At 42.2% G+C, this 21,659-nt stretch overlaps 1 protein-coding gene across 5 annotated transcripts in view; it reads left to right on the top strand.

Moving 5' to 3' along the window:
- Positions 1 to 21,659, top strand: part of LRRC8B (leucine rich repeat containing 8 VRAC subunit B) — a 40,993-nt gene that overhangs the window by 5,959 nt on the left and 13,375 nt on the right. The window contains exons 2-4 of one of the 5 annotated variants that reach the window (XM_050962140.1): positions 10,946 to 11,202; positions 11,998 to 12,053; positions 16,705 to 16,841. The exons of 1 other annotated variant lie outside the window; for it this stretch is intronic. The gene's annotated coding sequence lies outside the window, so the exon portion shown is untranslated. The remainder of the gene's footprint in view (positions 1 to 10,945; positions 11,203 to 11,997; positions 12,054 to 16,704; positions 16,842 to 21,659) is intronic. 3 more of the 5 variants (XM_050962141.1, XM_050962142.1, XM_050962143.1) reach the window with 3 other exon arrangements.

The raw sequence follows: 21,659 nt of genomic DNA, 5'->3' as shown, positions 1-21,659 counted from the left end.
TTTGGCTCCCGAGGACAGCATTATATCGAGGTAGAGGTGTAGTTAGATGAAAATTTATAGTGGTGTTTCAAAGGCAACCTGCAGAGAAGTGATTGTTCCTGTAACATTGCTAATTGAAGAAGCAGATACTGAATCTCAAAAGTAAAAGATTTTGTCAATCTTAAACCACTTTTTAAGGTGACTTGAGTAGCGCTCTTGTAAAGAACTTAATGCTTTGTATTTCACTCCCCATATTATGTAATGTATAACTTGGCCTTGATGGCAATATAAAAAGTGTGTGTGTGTGTACAGATATTGAGTCATGTTTTGCATTCACCTTGTGCAACTTGGTGAGATTACTCTAGGTCCTCAGTGCAGTATTTGGCTTTCCGTGTTTGCGCTCAGTTTGAAGACATAACATTGCTAGTAGCTACATTAAGAGATGATGGTTTTGTGTGTGTGTGTGTGTGTGTGTAACAAGATTTATAAAGGGTCACATTTAGGCACTAACAATGTTAATGTGTGCTCTAAAGTGAGGGAGGGAAATTGCAGTACTTCATTTAAAATTTTTTGACGGAGTTGGCCCTAGAGTCCTGCAACAGCACAATATGCAGGGTGTAACATGGACCCAAAGTGCACCGTGGAGGCAGCTCACTCGTTATCTGAAGAATGGAAATCTCTTGTTATTTGGCCACCTCAGAAATATAGTTTTCTCCTCTGCCCCCCACTACTTCGCAAAAATTGGTTTTATGGCTTAATTTGATACATATTCACTTTCACTCAGTGATAATAAAGTGTGCTTAAGAATTTTGCATAATGTTTATAAGCATAGTACCCGAGACCTTACAAGATTTGTGGGCATACAATAGAGTTGATATCAATTCTGTACCACCACATCAATTTGTGCCACTATATCACTTTGTAATTACCATATATACTTTGTTCATTAGCCCATTCATTTATAAGCCGACCCCCCAAAATGGATAGGTAAAAATAGCAAAAACTGTATGACACTTTCATAAGCCGACCCTGTATTTCAGGGGTTGGAAAACTTTGGCTCCCAGCCCATCAGGGTAAGCTGCTGGTGGGTTGGGATGTTTTGTTTACCTGGAGGATCTGCAGGCATGGAGCCCCTCGCTTCCCTGTGGCTGTGGTTCACCGTTCCCAGCCAATAGGAACTGCGGGAAGTGGCGCGGGCCAAAGGATGTGGTGGCCGCCTTTTCCTGCTGCTCCCATTGGCTGCGGTTCGCCTCTCCAGGCCAATGGGAGCTGCAATTGGCCGAACCTGCAGATGCAGCAGGTAAACAAATTGCCCCGGTCCACCAGGTGTTTACCCTGGCGGGCCGCAGGTCAAAAGTTGCTGATCCCTGTATTAGATATTCAATTCAATTGATTCTGTAGAGTTTAAAATAATCACATTTTGGTGTAGATCCGTTTATAAGCCGACCCCCTGCTCTTTGATGCATCACATTTTTACCAAAAATATTCAGCTTATGAATGAGTATATACGGTACACATCCAAAATTAGTTTAATCTTACTAGGCTGACTTTGAATCACAGCTGAGTCTTTTTAGAACCAGAAATATTTCATCTTGTTCAATAAGAGATGCACTAACCACCAAGAACAACTTAGTCAGCTAAAATAGCTTTCCAATGACAGGGCTAGAATGATATATATTCTGTTCTGTAGGGTTGCACCTGTACTTACGCTTCCATGGATTTAGTTACAATGTAGGAATTGGAAATAATAAACTCTGAATCTCCTATCTTCCCTTTTGGAAAAGCTGTTTAAGAGGACAGCTCGCTTACTTATCAAATCAGCGGTTCTGGGTCACCAGTGTTGTTAGATTTTTGGCTGCCCCAGCTCTGTGCAGACAGCCAGCACAGCAGACCTCACGCAAACTACCGAATGACCACAAGATCTGTTAAGCTACGAAGGCACCAGGTCAGTTTTATTGTCAACAAAGCACGATAATAGCACCTGGCACACTTTACAAGGATAACGAGAAGTCCTATGGCACCTTAAAGACTAATGGATTTATTTGGGCATAAGCTTTTGTGGGTAAAAAAACCAAAACAAAACACTTCTTCAGATGCATGGAGTGAAAATTACAGATGCAGGCATAAATATGCTGATACATGAAGAGAAGGGAGTTACCTTACAAGTGGAGAACCAGTGTTAACAAGGCCAATTCAGTAAGGGTGGATGTGGTCCACTCCCAGTAATTGATGAGGAGGTGTCAATAACAAGAGAGAGAAAATTGCTTTTGTAGTGAGTCAGCCACTCCCAGTCCCTATTCAAGCCCAAATTAATGGTGTTAAATTTGCAAATGAATTGTAGCTCTGCAGTTTCTCTTTGAAGTCTGTTTTTGAAGTTTGTTGTTGTTGTTGTTGTTGAAGGATGGCTCCTTTTAAATCTGTTGTTGAATGTCCAGGGGGATTGAAGTGTTCTCCTACTGGATTTTGTATTTTACCATTCCTGGTGTCTGATTTGTGTCCATTTATTCTCTTACGTAAAGAAAAGAAAGAAAAAAGAATAAATGCTCAAATAAATCTGTTAGTCTTTAAGGTGCCACCAGACTCTTCATTGTTTTTGTGGATACAGACTAACACGGCTACTACCACTCTGATAGTTTACAAGAATACTAAGATGTGTATGCCCGTGACAATGGATGCAGCTAAGTGAATGGCGGAACTTTCCATTCCCCTCTCAGCTGGACCAAGACACTTGCTTAGAAATACCTCTTTATACCCTGATACAAACAGGTTATGTACTGCCCCTCTGAGGGCTTGTCTACATCAGAAAGTTGCAGCGCTGGTGAGGGAGTTACAGCGCTGCAACTTAGGAGGTGTACACATCTGCAGGGCACCACCAGCGCTGCAACTCCCTGTTTGCAGCGCTGGCCGTACTCCCGTTTTGTCTCGGGTGTAGAGGATCCAGCGCTGGTGATCCAGCGCTGGTAATCAAATATAGACACTTACCAGCGCTTTTCTTGACCTCCGTGGAATAAGCAGGTATCCCAGCATACCTGAGGAAGCCTCTGGTAATCAAGCTGGTCTCCTTCCCCGGTTTGCTCTCGCGTTCCCCGAACCCCGAGCAAGCAGGTCTCCTTCCCCACGGTTTGCTGGGTGGTTCCGGGAACGCGAGAGCAAACCGCGGCGAAGCTGGTCTCCTTCCCCGGTTTGCTCTCGCGTTCCCCGAACAAGCAGGTCTCCTTCCCTGAGGTTTGCTGGGTGGTTCCGGGAACGCGAGAGCAAACCGGGAAAGGAGACCAGCTTCGCCGTGGTTTGCTCTCGCGTTCCCCGAACCCCGAGCAAGCAGGTCTCCTTCCCTGAGGTTTGCTGGGTGGTTCCGGGAACGCGAGAGCAAACCGGGAAAGGAGACCAGCTTCGCCGCGGTTTGCTCTCGCGTTTCCCGGAACCACCCTGCAAACCGCAGGGAAGGAGACCTGCTTGTTCGGGGAACGCGAGAGCAAACCGCGGCGAAGCTGGTCTCCTTTCCCGGGTTTGCTCTCGCGTTCCCCGAACCACCCAGCAAACCGCAGGGAAGGAGACCTGCTTGTTCGGGGGTTCGGGGAACGAGAGAGCAAACCGGGAAAGGAGACCAGCTTCGCCGCGGTTTGCTCTCGCGTTCCCCGAACCTCCCTTGAAGCCGCCCAACAGCGCTGCAGTGTGGCCACATCTAACACCACTTGCAGCGCTGGTTGCTGTAAGTGTGGCCACTCTGCAGCGCTAGCCCTATACAGCTGTACTAATACAGCTGTAACAACCAGCGCTGCAAAATTTTAGATGTAGACATGGCCTGACACAGTTAGTTACTGCCCCCTGATGTGGCTAGTTATCATCCATTTCCTTGTACATGTTGGTTTGATTTAAACATTTTTATTCATCACACTGTCATCCTGACCTTATCTTTTAAGAGGGGTCAGTATGGTCCTGTTATCCTTTTTGTATCATCCTTGATATTGGAATGTTCTGGTGCCATTCTTCTGGAATGTGTTTGCATAAGTACTTTGTGACTAGCACTTCTTAGGAATGTGTGTTTCTGCAATATCAGCCTTATTCTTGCCAGATTCTGTGAACTTGCAAGCAGACAGAGCATGATGTTTGCTCACAGCCTGACTTTTGCTAACTTTGCTTTATATCCGCAAAGCTTGTCCACTACTTTAGCTAAGGCTTCGTACCAGCCTCTAATAAAAGGGCTTATGTCTCGGGCTCTCTTCCTACTACACCATCTACTGTCAGCAAAATTTAAAACCTCTTGAAAACTTTCTAGACATAGATCCAGACTAACATGGGTACCCCTCTGATTCTTTCTAGACATGTGTTTTTATTGTATTTTATTTTTAAATCAGTATTAATTTTCAACTTTTAACTATATTTCAGTGTGCTGGGAATTGATTTGACATATATAATGCATGTATTTTTGTAATATACATTTTGACCTGCTAATCTCATTTAGATTTGTTGTTCTTAACAATTGTTCTTACAAGGCTGTGTAAATCTTATCAATGTTGGAAAAACATCAGCTTGCTTTTTAGTTTAGATTCAGTGATCTTGAAAAATTCTGCTTATTTGTACTAATAATTGTTCAAGTAATTTTAGCAATATAAAAGCTATTCTAACAGAACATAGTGCATAAAGAGTGCATTTAGACTGCTGAGGTTAGAGTAGAGAGAATAAGCACATTATTCCATCTGGAGTATCCATAGTACTGGCCATGAGTTGTGCAGAGCAATTAGTGCGTAGACCCATGCTATTTATTTCTGTGTGAGCCTGCTCTTTGGTTGCTTGGCTATAATAATAATGCCTAGCTCCTATGTAGTACTTTCCATTAGCAGATCTCAAAGTGCTTTTACCCAGGAGGGTTGTATCGTATCTCCATTTTACAGGTGTGGGTGTGTGGGAGGTGGTTACAGTAACTTGCCCAAGGTAACCCTGCAGGCCAGGCAGAAGCATTACAATTAACTGTGCTAGAGACCATAAATAGTTCAATATTCTAAAGCCGTTCCAAAAGGGAAGAAATTTAAGTTAATGTAAAATGAAGATGAAGAAAATCCATGACCACTTTATCCATTTTATAGCACTGGACGTAATTTTTCTTTCAGAGCAGAGTATTACATTTCAATCTTAGTTTCTTGGTGTTCAGAGATCCTAGTATGTTGGAGTAAGACTAGCAGAATCCCTGCAGCTTTTAAATAATGGTCATCGATTTTAAGGCCAGAAGGGACCATTGTGGTAATCTAGTCTGACGTCATGCATAACACAAGCCGTAGAATTTCGCCCAGTAATTTCTGCATCAAACCCTAAACTTCATTTCTGAGCTAGAAGATCTCTTTTAGAAAGACATCCAGTCTTGATTTGAAGATCTCAAAGTGATGGAGAATCCATCACACCCCTCAACAAGTTCTTCCAATGGTGAATTATCCTCACTGTTGAAATTTACACTTTAACATCTAGTCTGAATTTGTCTAGCTTCACCTTTAATCTGTTGGTCAGCTACTAACAGAACTATTGACCCCTTGTATCCCTACCTTGGACCAAAATATGGAGAGAGAACCCTCATAGACCTAATATCTCAGAAACGCCCCCTCTGAGTTCTGCTTTTAAGGGGTTATCTTAGAAGCACTGTAGGCTGGCCCCGTGTGGATTTACAGGAGTGCCGGCACTTCCTGGGGTGCCTTAAGGGGAATTTGAAGACACGGCTTGTTTTTCAGTGACCTGGGTGACACATCAGAAAGTAGTTAAGAAAAAAAAACAGTAGAGACTGTAAGATGGGGGCCACAGAGAAGAGATTCCTACCTGAGGAAGCTTTTTCTTGCTCTAGGACAGTGGTCCCCAACCTGGGGAGAGGGATAGCTCAGTGGTTTGAGCATTGGCCTGCTAAACCCAGGGCTGGACTCAATGACCCATCAGGGTCCCTTCCATTTCCAGGAGATAAGTATATCTCCATAATTAAAAAATTAAAAAAAAACCCTTTTCCAGGTGGTGGGTACCAGATGACGAGCCACCAAGGACCATGGCCAGCCGACAAGCATCTGCCGAAATGCAGCCGAGAAGCGGGAACATCAAGAGGCATCGCTGCCGAAATGCTGCCGAAGTAGTATCACCAGGAGGTGTCGCTGCCAAAAGGCTGCTGAAAATCAGTGGCATTTCGGTGGCGGCTCCTCCTGGTGATGCCACTTTTTGGCGGCATTTCAGCGGATGCTTGTCCGCCGGCCAGTACGCGGGCGCACATAGATGCCCCAGTGGGTGTCATTGTGCCTGTGGGCACCGCATTGGGGACCACTGCTCTAGGAAATGTCTACATTGCATCTGCGAGCAAGCCTCCTAGCCTGGGTCCATAGACTTGTGGTAGTGGGGCTCTTCCTGGCACTCTAAAAATAGCTGTGTCAGTGTTGCTGTTTGAGCTGGAGCTCAGGCCTTCAAGCCCACTCCCCCACAATCTTCATAAAGCAGGAAGGTATGTCTCTTGGCTCTGCACTGGCCTGTGCAGTACTGAGGTAGGTCAGGATGAAGGAGATCCATGTCTGGGGCCTGCATAGCCATGTAAGGATGTGGGGAGCCCATCGCAGATCCTGATCTTTCTGTCTGATACGGACCTGTGGTGATTACTGGTGCATCGGGGGTTATTGTAAAGTCTCATAGGGCTGCCATACTGGAAAGGAGTAGAGAAAATAAGAGGGTACGGGAAGTCCTCAAGCTTATCAAAAAAGTTTACTTGGTATGAGATGTTTGTAATGATGGTGTCTTGAATCCTGTGCTTGGTGACAGCTCTGTTTCATTCAGAGTTGTCAGCCAGGACTACTGAATTAGAGCAAGATAGCCCCCTTTATAGGGACTTTTCTCTCCCCTCTTTCCCCATGTTCAGACTTTAGGTAGCCACTGAAAATGCACAGCACTTTCCTAATACCCTTTTGATTTCACAGATTTCACCCGCTGTGAGCTCTGAAAAACTAAGTTGCTGCATAACATTCATGCAGTCAACTCTGTGCAGAGGTTTCTTCTCCACCCCCACCTGATTTGGTTATGGATTTGCAAAATGGACCCAGTAGCTCTGTGCTAAGAGACAGTTGGGACTGGATTTTAGCCCTAAATGCTGTAGGATTCAGTTCTTTGTCATTGTAGTTTGGCTTGCTAAGTAGCAGTAGCATACCTTGTTGGTTTCTTAAATACAGATTAACTTTTAATTATTTATTGTATCCTTATGTTCCTCTGTCTAAATCAGTGGTCGGCAACCTTTCAGAAGTTGTGTGCCGAGTCTTCATTTATTCACTCTAATTTAAGGTTTCGCGTGCCAGTAATACATTTTAACGTTTTTAGAAGATCTTTCTGTAAGTCTATAATATATAACTAAACTCTTGTTGTATGTGAAGTAAATAAGGCTTTTTTGAATGTTTAAGAAGCTTCATTTAAAATTAAATTAAAATGCAGAGCCCCCCCGGACCGGTGGCCAGGACCCGGGCAGTGAGAGTGCCACTGAAAATCAGCTCGCGTGCCGCCTTCAGCACACGTGCCATAGGTTGCCTACCCCTGGTCTAAATGGTTCCCTGTGAAGTTTTTGTGCATTAAGGATACATCACTTCCCTGGCTATATTTGATTATCAGCATTAGCTAGATTATATAGTGGGATGGTGGTAGCAGTGGTTAATGTTTTTGCATTATACGATCGTGATAAAATATCATTCTGCTGTCTAAAAGTAGGAGAAATATCTATGGACACTTTTGTCTGTATTATTTTCCCTTGGAGCAAATCCTGCAGAACCAAAATCCCCATCAACTATAGCAATTAGCCCCTTCTCCAAAGTATAAACTATGTTAGTGCATGTACCATTGGAAGACATAGAAGGGGACAGCTAATAAGGAGACTGGGAAGGGGTCTGCACCCCAGAGGCACCACCCACTCTTGCGCCACCTGATGATAGCCACTCCAGCCCTGCAGTAGTCTGTCCCCTCTGTGATTCAGCCCTCCATTTATGGCACAAGTTGTGTCCACCCCTTCTGGGTATGTAAAAAGTCCAACAAATGCTAGTTCCACTGTCCAACAAGGGACTTCAGGCTTCACCCAGCCAAAGTCTCAGACTCAGGACTCTCTGGGTTATGGGGTCTTCCTCATCCTGAGTCTAGTCTCAAAGATAGACTTTTTGCCTCCAGCCCCATTAGGAGGCAGGTTGGGGAACCCAGGACCACCCTCTGCACCAAATTCTGATCCAGGACCCTAAGGTAGGCAGCTGAGTCCTGCACCCTGGAGTGCCGTGCGTCTGCCTCCTTGGATCACTTCATATCAGCCTCCCAACACAAGAGGGAACAGCAAAGCCATGTAAACAAACTAACTCAAAGAATAAATCTTCCACCTTGCAGAGTCTTTTTCCCTGAGCAGGTCAGACTGTCAATAGTCAGGGGCCTCCATAGCTGGGCCTCCCACAGTGCTCCTTTTGCAGAGCTTCAGGTTGTAGGTCTGCTTACCTCCATAGGCAGCCTGTAAGTAAAAGGGGAACAGAGTAGCTCAAGGTCCTCTTCCAGCTTATGCATGCATTGCAGGTGTGGCTTGTAAATCCCGTCACAGAGACCTGTACGAGGTTTCAATCAGGTAGCAATTCCTCTGGCACTCTTCAGTAGTTTGGGTTGTCAGAATAACTAAAGCAAGGCTCCGAACTGAATAGTCCAACAATGCTAGTATTTTACAGCTCAGCATCCATAAGGCTGCAGCAAGAGAAATGGAAATGGGATATTGCCCCAACTCACTGGGTAGCAAATAGAATTTGCCGGAACTATGTATTCCATACTTTACTATATTTGTAGTCTTTCCACCTCTCAATCCTTGTCTTTGTCATCATGCTTTCTCCAGTGTGCCATGGTCAAACATGCTCACCAATGGCTCTGACCACACGCAGTCAGCTTAGGGCAGACAGCCCTGCAGGGTGGATTTAAAAGCAACCATGTTTTATAAAAAAATAAAAAATGATTTTTTAATTTAAATACATTTTTCTTTTAAAAAAATATAAAGGTACTTAAAATTATGACAAATTATGTTAAGGCCTAAACTTACTAGTGAATAATCATTTAAATAAAAATAAAATACACACAGATTTCAAAATGGAAGTATTATGTTGAAAGTCCAAGTCCATGATGTGGCTGACAAAATGCAGGAAACACAACTTGATTAGTTTGGATGCAAGCAGAGGATGAATGATGGGATCTGCTGAAGATAGCTTGGCACAAGGGGGTGCTAAAAAAGAGAAACTGAGGAAGCAGTGGATCGATTGCATCAAAGAAGATGGTAAGCAGGTGGACCTTAATGCCACCTCAGATGGACAAAGATGGTGGATGCTTACACAATGATCTGACCCCAGTTGAGGGGTTAAGGAGAAGAAGAAAGATTTAAATTTAAAAAAACATTCCAGCAGTACATTTGCTGGAGTTTTGAAGAACGTCACATCACTGAATTGGAGGAAGTCACTGGGTAAGCACCTTAAAACAGAGTTTTTGAAGTATTAAACCAGCTTTTAACAGCAGTAGCCTCTTCCGCAGGTGCATTGAGAATATTTTCTTCATTTAAATTTATTCAGCTAGTTCAGTTTAATGGTTTCTTAAAACATAAGAATGGCCATACTGGGTCAGACCAATGGTCCATCCAGCCCAGTATCCTGTCTTCCGACAGTGGCCAGTGCCAAGTGCTTCAGAGGGAATGAACAGAACAGGTAATCATCAAGTGATCCATCCCATCGCTCATTCCCAACTTCTTGCAAACAGGTTAGGGACGCTTCAGAACGTGGTTTTGCATCCCTGCCCATCTTGGCTTATAGCCATTTATGGACCTATCCTCCATGAACTTATCTAGTTCTTTTTGAACCTTCTTATAGTCTTGGCCTTCACAACATCCTCTGGCAAAGAGTTCCATAGGTTCACTGTGTACTGTGAAGAAGTAGTTCCTTTTTGTTTGTTTTAACCTTCTGCCTATTAATTTCATTTGGTGACCCTAGTTCTTGTGTTATGAGAAGGACTAAATAACACTTCCTTATTTACTTTCTCCACACCAGTCATGATTTTATAGACCTCTATCATATCCCTCCTTAGTTGTCTCTTTTCCAAGCTGAAAAGTCCCAGTCTTATTAAACTCTCCTCATATGGAAGCTCATCCATACCCCTGATCATTTTGTTGACCTTTTCTGTACGTTTTCCAATTTCAGTATATCCTTTTTGAGATGGAGCAACCAGATGTGCATACAGTATTCAATATGTGGGTGTGCCATAGATTTATGTAGAGACAATATGAAAATTTCTGCCTTATCTATCCCTTTCCTAATGATTTCCAACATTCTTCCCTCCTTTACCATATCTTCACTTTCTCACTCTCGTAATATTGGGTGTCCTTATCCTGTAGGTTAGTATATTAATTAGGCAAAGCTCATTAGTATATACTAATGTCAGTTGAATTACCATGGTTACCTGCAGTTGAGCATCTGCTGATGTCCCCTTCCAAAAATACTCTAAACTGGTGCAATCTGCCTTCTTGCGGTTACCTACCAGCAGATTGCAATACTTGTGATTATTACAAAACAATAAACAAAGTCTTGTGCCATCTCATGACTTAAGGTCACTTTTCGTTTAATTACGTATGCTAATTTATTGAGCAACAATTCCTGCTCAGACTATAAAGCTTTATGCTAACTGCTTAAGCTATTCTTATAGATCCAGGCCTATAAGTCACTTGTGTCCCTGCTATCAGTTCCTTATCCCTTTATCTTCTCATATCTACTATAATTATTACATGGCTACAATTAAAATCAATTTAAACCAAGATATCCTGCCTGCTGATTTTAAATCATGATTAAAATCAGTCCACCCTGTAGCCATGCATTCACACTGACAGCCACCTTCTTCTCAACTCCTAACATACTCTCTACAGTTCTTCACAGCTAGAAAATCAAGTAGAAGTCCAAACCTAAATCCTTCTTTTTTCCAGTCTTCTCTCTCCGGGCCTTGGACTATTACAATAAGGAATTGCTTCGTAACTGGATCCAACCTCTGATCAAAGGCAGGGCATACTGTGCTGAAGTTGCCTTTAGCAACAGTCAGAGAAAATACTCGGCTTTTAAATTAAATCAATATAATTACATAAACTCCTATCATGAAAATCCTCTCAATGTGGATGCAACAGGAAAGATTGTAAAGAAGTTAGTCATACAGAAGAAAACTGACTTGCCAGATTCAAGCAGTACTGTGAGTACATAATGCTCTGCGGGTACATAATGCTCTTGCAATCCCTTTTTTATATATATATATTCAGTAAAACATCTAGGGATCAAGCTAGCTTTTATCTGTAAGTGTACCCTAATATGTGTGCATTGAGCATTGTTAGCTTAATTCTTATTCTTCCCACTCAGATTCTTTGTATGGTCTACGAACTAACCTCTCTTGCTGTGATCAAGTGTCCCTTCTTGAGGGCCAAACTGAATTGGTTTTCCTCTTTGCCAACTTGCAGAGTTTTGCCTATCTGTATTTGGACTGCTTTGTTTTCTTGATACACTTTAATGTTTTGCGTATTGGAATTTTTTGCATAGTGCTGAGATACCTGGTGATATTTAAAAGTGTCAGATGTCCTAGTGAGGGAAGGCCATATATTTCAGTTCTGTGAAGTGTCACTATTGGTAACTCTTTCACACACCCCCCCCCCCAATTGAAGTGCTTGATATTTTGACTGCTGAAGCAAAACAAACAAACAAAAAAGGTGGCCTGAATCCCGCCCCTGTAGTTGTGCTGCCCCAAGCACGTGCTTGGTTTGCTGGTGCCTAGAGCCCATCCTGTACAGCATACCATTAGGTGGTGATTTGGTTAAGTTGGTCCCATTTTCATTTTGTATGAATGTTGGAAGTGATGATTTCCAACAGAATCAATTTATAAATCTTATATTGTGTTCTCTATAGTGTATCCTTTAAGGTTTTTAAAGCATTTATTGATATTGAAAATAGTTCATAATTGTCCATATATAATAATTGGTTTGCATTATCTCTATAGGAATTGTCAAGCAGAAATTCCAACAGCAGAGCTCCCAAGTGACTGGCATTCAGCAGGTAAGACCAGTGTTTTGAACTGCTGAAAAAACTCTGCCTTATCTCTTTGTATTTAAAATAAGATAAGCAGAGGTTTCACCACTTCAGAAACTAAGTAAAAGGAGCAAGTGCAGAATTCTTCTGCTTAGCATTTAAAAAATTAATTGCAGTATAGACTCTATGTGGGTGTATAGACCAAATAACTAAAAGAAAAATCAACAGGCATTGTAATAAGGTCAAATAAATAAAACATGAAGAGCAGATAAAACCTATGCCTTTATAATAGCAAAGAATTCACCATTTGGATTCCTTGTAAAATTGATCTGGAGCATTCTCTGCAAGATAGCTTCTTATATCAGCCTTTTCTATATTCAGCATTCTAGATGCCATAGATTACGACTTTTGCTTCAGAACTTGTACAAATCTTTGTCAGGCAAATTTGTAGTTAATAAATTAAAGGTACAACCATGTTTCATTGACAAAATAATTTTAAAAGGTTACTAAGTGCTCTTCAGAGTAAGCTTAGGTTTGAGGAGGGGGGCTTAAAACTAGTAAGATGAACATAAATATTTTGACACATTTGGTCTGGGCAAGCAGTTGGCTCTAAGTGCTATTAAACTAGTAGAAATACAGGTATAAACCAAATCGATATTTTCCTGCCAGGTGGACAAACAAAACTATATGTTATGAGCTTATACTGAAGACTGTCTGGCAGAAAGAATGAAGAGACCACAGTGTCTTAAGGCTTGTCTATATGGGAAAGGGTTTTTTTCAATATAACTTTAGCGTTTTTTGGTATAAACTGCTTTGTGTCCATGCAAGTTTTGTTTTGTTTTTGTTTCCAGTTTATCTGGCATCTGATCATGCTTTAATTAATCTGCTTTGGAAGTGAAATAACTCTATTATAGAATGAGTTATACCGCTGAAAGGTTCATGTCGATGTATCCCTATTTTTAATTAACCATACTGTTTCAGGTAGTCCTCCCACTCTTCTAGCGATATCTACGTGGCATCACAGAAGTAATGCCAGCTCCTCCAACTCATCCAAAGCCTCCTGCCTGCATGATTGTCAGTACATCTGGTACACCTTATTCATATTAATGACAGTCAGGCTCATGGTGCACAGCCGTGCTTCTTCCATGCTGCCTGATGTGTTTGGGCAGTTGGAAAATGGTCCTGGCCCAGTAAAACCGGATGAGTTTATGGGATACCAGGAGAGGAATCATGGGAGTTTTCCTATTTTGTATTTTTGTTGACCACGTCCTGGCATTCCAGTAGGTTTTGGTAGGTATTCCACAGTGCTCTGTGAGAAAAATCCCTGAACGCATTGAGCCTGGCAGCAGAACGTGGGATACCTGCCCAAAATGCAGAGCAATTTTTTTTTTAAAAAAAGTTCAGAGCCATGTGGACACACTGACTCAGAGAGGAAGTAGATTAAGTCGGCATCAACAAAGTGATGTGGATGTGCTTTCACTGTAGTTACGACAGTATAACTATGGTAGAAAAACTTACACTGGGAAAATATTTCCTTTGTAGACTGGCCCTAAGTTTCATTGCCTGACCCATTGGGCTAATATTCAAAATGTAACACCTCACCATATGAACTGGACAAAAGTCTTCTGTGTGCCTTATGTTTCAGGTCTCAGTAGTAAACTAGCAATGGTCCACGTGACTCAGCTTACACAGAACTTGCAAGAAGGTAATAAAGATATGGCCAAAAATATCTGCCTATCGTGAGATGGTACAATCCACACTGCCAGACACCCAGCATGAAGCACATGTTGCCTAATGAGGACTTGAAGAGAAAAGCACAAGTTAAGCTCTCCGCTCTAAAATAGTGGAGCTGAGAGAAATCTAGCAGGGGAAGGTGATGTCTTCACTGTGTAGGTTTGAAGTCTGGAGAGGGTTTAGCTACTGAGATAATTATGCTCTCCAGCAAGATTTCTCAGGGGTATTAATTACTTGCCCTTATTACTTAAGGATTTCAAGAGGTTAGAATAATTTGTTCTAATAATTGGGCTGGTATCTATTTACAGTTATTTCACAGATTAAAACAAAGAAACCTGTCTCTAGAGCACTTTCGCAAACAATAGGGTGTACCCTTATGACTGGATATAAAATCTTCCAAACAGAGATAAGAAAAGGACAGGGAGCCACAAAGCTGTGGTTAAATGTAGTAATCCAGCTGTAATTATTTGGTACGTTTTAGAACAGACTTTTATTCTGCTGCGGCATGCCGAGATGTTGGGCACTTCCACCACACTGATTGCCTTGCTCAGTTTCATTCATGGAACAATCAGTTGCAGGCTTAATTTGATAAACATTATTGCCATCAGCAGTCAGTCTTGTGTGAAATTAACAAATACATAAATAAGCAGAATTTTCCGCACAGAGGCGGAGAAAAACACTGAGGGCAGATGAAAGAAAGCAAGTAAAGTGAAAGAAAGAAATGAAGAGTGTGATTAAGCTAATTTATTTCAAGAATAAAGGGGCAGATGATATCACCAATGACGAAGGGTGTGATCCAATGCCCACTGAGGAAACACCTACCTATAGGCATGAAATTAACCTCTAGCTGCCATTTATTTTGCAGCTTGTTCTCCTGGCAAAGCCTCTTGTCCCTCCCCTAGCTGATGATTGTCTTAGGCTTTCTCTGCGTGGGAAAGTTGCACTACTTTAACTTAAATATTTTAAAACTGATTTAGTTAAACTGTTGGAAACTCCTTTATAGACTTGTTTATTTTGATTTTTAACTGGACCTGATTCCCAATTAGTTCAAACTAAACTGCAAAAAGCCATAGTTAAACCAGTTTCTGCATGGACACGCTCATTTTGGTTTAAATTCACATTTCCTGAAATGTTAGCAACTTTGTCAGCCCTCAGTCATTGGGATTGTCAACAGTTCATGCTGCAGGAGTGAATTGACAGAGTAGTTCCACACCAACACACAACACAGCAACATACCAACACAGCATCCTAGAACTCGACACTGCATCACGTGGCTTTTGAATGCTGAGAAATTGAATAAAGAATCTCTGACGTTTTCACATGTTCGGCCCAAAGTTTTGTAATCTGTTCCATCTCTTCTAGAGTCTTGATGTTTTGGTACAGTTGATCTTACTAGTGGTTGCTTACTTGACCAATGGTAAACTGAATCCTTTGTAGTCAAACACAGACTCTTCTTAACTGAGCGTGGGAGAATATTCTGTAGCTTGACGCATTGCTGAGATTTAGTCACTGTAATATGTGATCAGTTGACTTTTGGTCAAACAAGGAGTACAGCCTCTTCTTTTAGAATGTTTCAGCAGCACATCAATAAGTGGGGAAATACATTGAAATAAACCTAATCTAGCTCAGTTCAAATTTTAAACTGAAAAGCAGTTGATTGGAAGGTACAAGTAGATGATTTTGTTCTAGTCTGCTTAGGATGTCGTGTATTCTCTTGCATAATATTTTGTATGGAAAATCAAGCAGTACAATGCTAGGGTTGTCATTGTGACTCCCTACTTGGGTCTGATTTTAAGACCTCATCCATATATTAATAGACAGACCCTTCGTCTTAGAACTAAAAACGCTCAAACCTATGGATTGTATCAGTGTTTGAAACCATTTTCCAACAATGTTGCGACCTCATGCCAGTTTTATCCAGGGCTATCAGTGTGGAAAATGGTGGCCAAGCACAGTTACAGCAACAGTATGTGTTTAAGAATATACATGCTGTAGTTTCAATATGGGATTTACTCTCATAGGTTATTGAAACACTAGTATTAGTTAAGAATTTTCTGCAAGGCAATTGTGATTCTGGTATCAAAGACCTTCTGCAGAGATTTATCAATGTTGCAGAATTTGGGAAACCATTTTTATTGGTTGCATTGAATATAAAAGTATAAATGCTCATGTGTGTTTCATTTCTCACTTACAGCATCCTCCTGAAAAAGCTAGGAAAGGGTTTGTCTTGATTTTGTTGTCTGAGTCCTGATTGTGCTTGATGCTGTACAGACACAGAAAAACACAATATCTACCCTAAAGAGCCTACAATCTAAATTGCATGAAAACAAAGAAGGAATAGTTCAGACAAATATGATGCAACATTGAAAGGCCAAACTTCAAGTCACATAGAATTTTTATAAATATACTGGTGGGTGTAATGCTGAAAGAATTAAGGAGCCAGTTGTGCAATTGAATCTGCCTGGATTATGCAGCAGTCTGTTGACTTTGGTGGAGCCTGACACACAGTCAGAGGTCTGCCCATGGAGTTCTGATTGCAGGGCCAGGTCCTTTGTTTTTAAAGACTGGATTTGGCAGTGGAGTGCATGGTTGTAATGAGAAAGATGAAGACTGCATGAAAGGTGACATGAAGATGAGTGAAAGAAGAATAAAAATAGAGGTTTTGTGATTTGTTTCCTTGTGGATTCACACTTTCCCCCTTAGTATGGGAATACCGTTAGTGTCTAATATAGTTCCTATAACTCAGATTTCTAAAAATTATCCCTTATGTAACTTTAAATTTGGGTTCTTGCTTGAAATCTTTATTTGCTTTTGAACATTGCTTTTCTTCCAAAGCTTCTGCAATTAGTGTTGGAGGTCAGGAACTACAGCTTGCCTAATCATTGACCTGGCAGTAATAGTATTGGATACACTTTAAGTAAAAATTGTTGGTGTCTCTTATCAGGGCCAGAAAGTACACCGTCTCACTGGAATAACAGAAAGGGGCCTTCTGAAAGACACTGGTTGAAAAGACTTGATGCGTGTGCTCTTCTGGAAAAGAGAACCTACAGAATTAGAGGGTCAACTAAAATGCTTGACAAGGTGTGTACTACATAAATTTGTTTTCTTTGGTTAATGAATGTAATTGTACTTTGAGCCAAATAATACATAATGGGGCTCATTAAAGACTGCTAGTTATGAATTGTCAACAAAAAGCAATATCTCTTTAAAACTAGAACTGCAACTTCTGTTCAGTGAATCTTCCTCTCTCACACCTAAACCTTTTGCTCCCAGTTCACCATTCTTGGGGAGAGGATAAAAATACAGCTTCTGGAGCTAATACATATATATAGTGTGTGTGTGTTTGTGTGTATATACACACACACATACATATATGTGTGTGTGTTTGTGTGTATATACACACATACACACACGTAAATAAAATAAAAAATGTGGCATAAATTATGCAACTTTGACGAGTGACAGCAAAATCTAGAAACCACAAGACAAAGTAGTATACCGAAACTTTTTAGATTTGTAATACTGTGTAGGGAGGGGTTCTCAAACTGGGGGTCGGGACCCCTCGGGATCATGAGGTTATTACATGGGGGGTTGCGAGCTGCCGCCCTCCACCCCAAACCCTGCTTTGCCTCCAGCATTTATAATGGTACTAAATATATAAAAAAGTGTTCTTAATTATCAGGGGGTAGGGGTCGCACTCAGAAGCTTGCTATGTGAAAAGGGTCACAGTAAAAAAGGTTTGAGAGCCACTGGTGTAGGGACTACATGCTTTATAAATTGTAACTAATTACTAGTATTTTGTTTGTTTCCATTGACCACCCTTGTAAGACTTTCAGACCTGAAGTAATTATTTACCTGGAAACTGACAGGGTGACAGACCTGTCAGGGTGACAGGCCAATTTAGTCTGTGATGTAATTCCAGTGAAATCGGCAGAATTACTGTAAAGATGAATTTTTCACATCTTTTAGGAAAGATTTCCAGTTAAAGCACCTTGGAAAGCTTTTATGGCTTGGAAATGGGTTAAAAGCTGCTGAGAAGGAATTAGAACTGTCAAACCCACTACACGTAAACATTTTTTCATTTGATGAATCACTCAGACATATTCAAACTACAGATCCGATCTGGAATAAGGATTTTGTATTTTAATAAAATCGGTTTAAGCAAAAATTGGTATTAAATATAGTACAAAATGGTGGGCTATTACGTTTAATTGCTTAAATATTACAGAATTAAACACTAAAGTTATAAATAGGATTAATGCCTATAAGTTAACTTTAATGCACAAGCATAGTTTGCCAGAGGTTTCAGAATTTAGTCATTAACAAGTCCAGATGGTGTATAAAAACTTAGTAGCATGACGCTTGAATTTTTCTAACAGAAAAATGTACTTGTGCTCAGAGACTGGAGAAAACACGTAGTCTGTCTGGGATATACAGTAAAATGTAGTAACCTTCTGGATATGTGTGTTACAGGGAACTACAAACTGATGAAGAAAAGTGTGTGTGTGTAAAATGCACATAGTTTAGTTTCACTTTTATATGAAAACTTCCATCTGTGTATAAACAAAAACTCATTGTAGTCTTTGCTTCACAGGACTGTTCTAAGAAACTGTCACTAGGCCATGCTTTCTTGATACTTAGTTTATTAAAAATATCTTGGGACATATTTTCATCAGTTTTTGCTTTGAATTGATTTAAGTTTGCTATTTTCTGTCTTGATTACCATCATCTTTTAAAGGACATGCAAACTCTTTATCAAACATTTTGAAGGATAATCACTGTATTTTTTTTCACATTGAGTTCTATGGGCTGCTGTAGTCAGCGGAGGCCTTGCTTACACTATGGATATGGCTACACTTGCACTTCAAAGCGCTGCTGCATCCTCTACGGGTGTAGCTTGCAGCGCTGGGAGCCACACTCCCAGCGCTGCGGCACTGTTTACACTGAGGCTTTGCAGCGCTGTATCTTGCAGCGCTCAGGGGGGTGTTTTTTTCACACCCCTGAACGCGAAAGTTGCAGCGCTGTAAAGCGCCAGTGTAGCCATAGCCTCTGAAATAGAACTATTGCTAGCATCTGAAAAAGGGCTAGGTGAAGTTTCCCTGCATTTGCAGTTCAACCAGGCACATCATCAGTTTAGTTCAGCTGCAATAGTTGCTAATTACTTGTCAGTAATAGTTCAAGTTCATAATGTAGACAAGGCCTGAGAATGAGAAGCCCTGTAAAATACGTAGCCATACCTGTAGTATTTCACTGGTGACTGAAGCAGGTCTATATAGCTACAAGAAGAAATCTTTCTAAGGGTATGGCTACACTTACATTTGTGCAGCGCTGGGAGTTACAGCTGTGTTTATACAGCTGTGTAGGGACAGCACTGCAGTGTGGCCACACTGACAGCTACCAGCGCTGCAGTGTGGCCACATTTGCAGCGCTGTTGGGAGTGGTGCATTATGGGCAGCTATCCCACAGAGCACCTCATCCCATTTTGGCGCTGTGGGTTGTGGGAAGGGGACGGAAGGGTGCGGGTCATTCCGCTTCCTGTCCCAATGCCCCATGGTGCATCGCTACACATCCCAGCAGTTTGGCGCCATTGTGGGTCTGCAGCGCAATTTCTGTTAGAAATGGAGCCCGAGCTGCTGAGGACCTTGCTGATGAATGTTGCCAGCACATCACGTTTGGCAGCTGAGCTATTCCTTCAGCTCCAAAGTGACAGTGAGGAGTCAGACGATGATATTGATTTGCCTGACGCGCAAGACACTAAATTGGTTATGGAAGTAACGGACATGCTCAGCACCGTGGAACGCCGCCTTTGGGCTCGGGAAACAAGCACTGAGTGGTGGGATCACATCGTCCTGCAAGCTGGGATGACGAGCAGTGGCTGCAGAACTTTCGGATGAGAAAAGCCACTTTCATGGGACTGTGTGAGGACCTTGCCCCCACCCTGCGGCGCAAGGACACGAGATTGAGAGCTGCCCTGCCAGTGGAGAAGCGGGTGGCTATTGCAGTCTGGAAGATGGCAACTCCAGACAGCTACCGATCGGTCACGAACCAGTTTGGAGTGGGAAAGTCGACCATTGAAATAGTGTCTATGCAAGTTTGCAGGGCCGTTAATCACATCCTGCTAAGAAGAACCATGACTCTGGGGAACATGCAGGACATTGTGGATGGCTTTGCACAAACGGGTTTCCCTAACTGTGGAGGGGCGATAGATGGGACATATATTCCTATTCTGGCCCCATCCCACCTGGCATCTGAGTACATTAATCGGAAGGGATATTTCTCTGTGGTTCTCCAAGCGCTTGTGGATCACCGTGGGTGTTTCACTGACATTTACACAGGATGGCCTGGAAAGGTGCATGATGCACGGATCTTTCAGAACAGTGCCCTGTTCAGGAAGCTGCAGGCCAGGACTTTTTTCCCAGACGCAAGATCACAGTAGGGGACGTCGAAATGCCCATTGTGATCCTTGGAGACCCCGCTTACCCCTTAATGCCATGGCTCATGAAACCGTATATAGGGAAGCTTGACTGGAGCAAGGACTGGTTCAACTACAGGCTGAGCCGGTGCAGAATGACTGTGGAGTGTGCTTTCAGCCGTTTAAAGGGGCGCTGGAGGTGTCTTTATGGGAAGCTAGACTTGGGGGAAAGCAGCATCCCCGCTGTTATATCCATGTGCTATACCCTCCATAATATTTATGAAGAGAAAGGTGAAACATTCAGTGCGGAATGGACCTCCGAGGTTCAACGCCTAGAGGCTGAATTTTGCACAGCCAGAGAGCAGGGCTACTAGAGAGGCCCAGCACAGGGCTTCCAGGATTAGGGGTGCCTTAAGGGAGCAATTTGAGGCTGAAAGCCAACAGTAATGTTTGGTGCCTTGCACGGGTGTGAAGTGCAGTGGTTACAATGATTTGCAGTGCCTGTTTTTCCCTTGGGGTACAGTATTTTTCACTTTCTGCAATAATAAAAAATGTTTTAAAAGCCAAGAAATCATTTATTCAAAATACAGTACATAAAAGGGCAGAGGGGTAGGGTGCTGAACTGTACATTCAGAGGTTTGAATATGTCCTGCCTGGATTGCCGTGCAATGCCTGCTGCACTTCAGGATTAATATGCTGCATGGTGATGGGGGTTGAGTGCATAGGGTAAGGGTCGTAGTTCTCAGGGCTGGTAGGTGAACGTACAGGTGTTGGGGGCAGCTGGTGGTGGTAAGAACCAGGCTGCTGGAGAAAGGGGTTTTGAGCAAACACTGGGGCACAAGGGAGAGAGCTTTGGGGGGTGGGGTGTTAGCACGGTACTGATCTGCCTGCATGGCTACGAGAGACTGCATACAGTCCGTTTTTGGCGCAGCAGGAGGCTTATCAGCTGCTTTGTGCTTTTCTTGGTATCCAATTCCTTTCTCCTGCTTTGTGTTTCCCTCCACTGATGCATTTTCTCTCTCCAGTCCTGCAACCTCTTATTCTCTCCGGCATACTGATTCATATCTGCTTTCACCAAATCTTCTTTGCTTTTCCTTGGTTTACACCTCAAGTTCTGTAATTTTTCAGCAGGTTGTGATAGGGCCGGAGGATTCAAGGACACTTTTAAAAAAAACAGAAATAGAAACATTTAATACAGAGGCTGCATTGTTTATTATCACAGTGAAGGAGTTTGTAGACTATTTGTAGCATCATTTACACATAGCAAACATAGCACAGAGAGGCCACAGCAGCGAAGACATGGTGAGTAGTGGGGTGAGTGTTTCTGCCACAACTCACCTGGGAAGGGGAGCTGCTTGAGTCAGGGCTCACTGGGGTTTCTGTGCATTGGGGAAAGCAGAGAGCAGCTGGGGGGGACCTGCACTGAACACTATCCCTACATTTTCAACAGGATTTTCTACTGCCAGATATATCACTGCTTGATGTTA

Source organism: Gopherus flavomarginatus, chromosome 7 (assembly GCF_025201925.1).
Source record: "Gopherus flavomarginatus isolate rGopFla2 chromosome 7, rGopFla2.mat.asm, whole genome shotgun sequence".
NCBI classification, from domain to species: Eukaryota; Metazoa; Chordata; order Testudines; family Testudinidae; genus Gopherus; species Gopherus flavomarginatus.
This window is presented reverse-complemented; position numbering and strand designations above follow the sequence as displayed.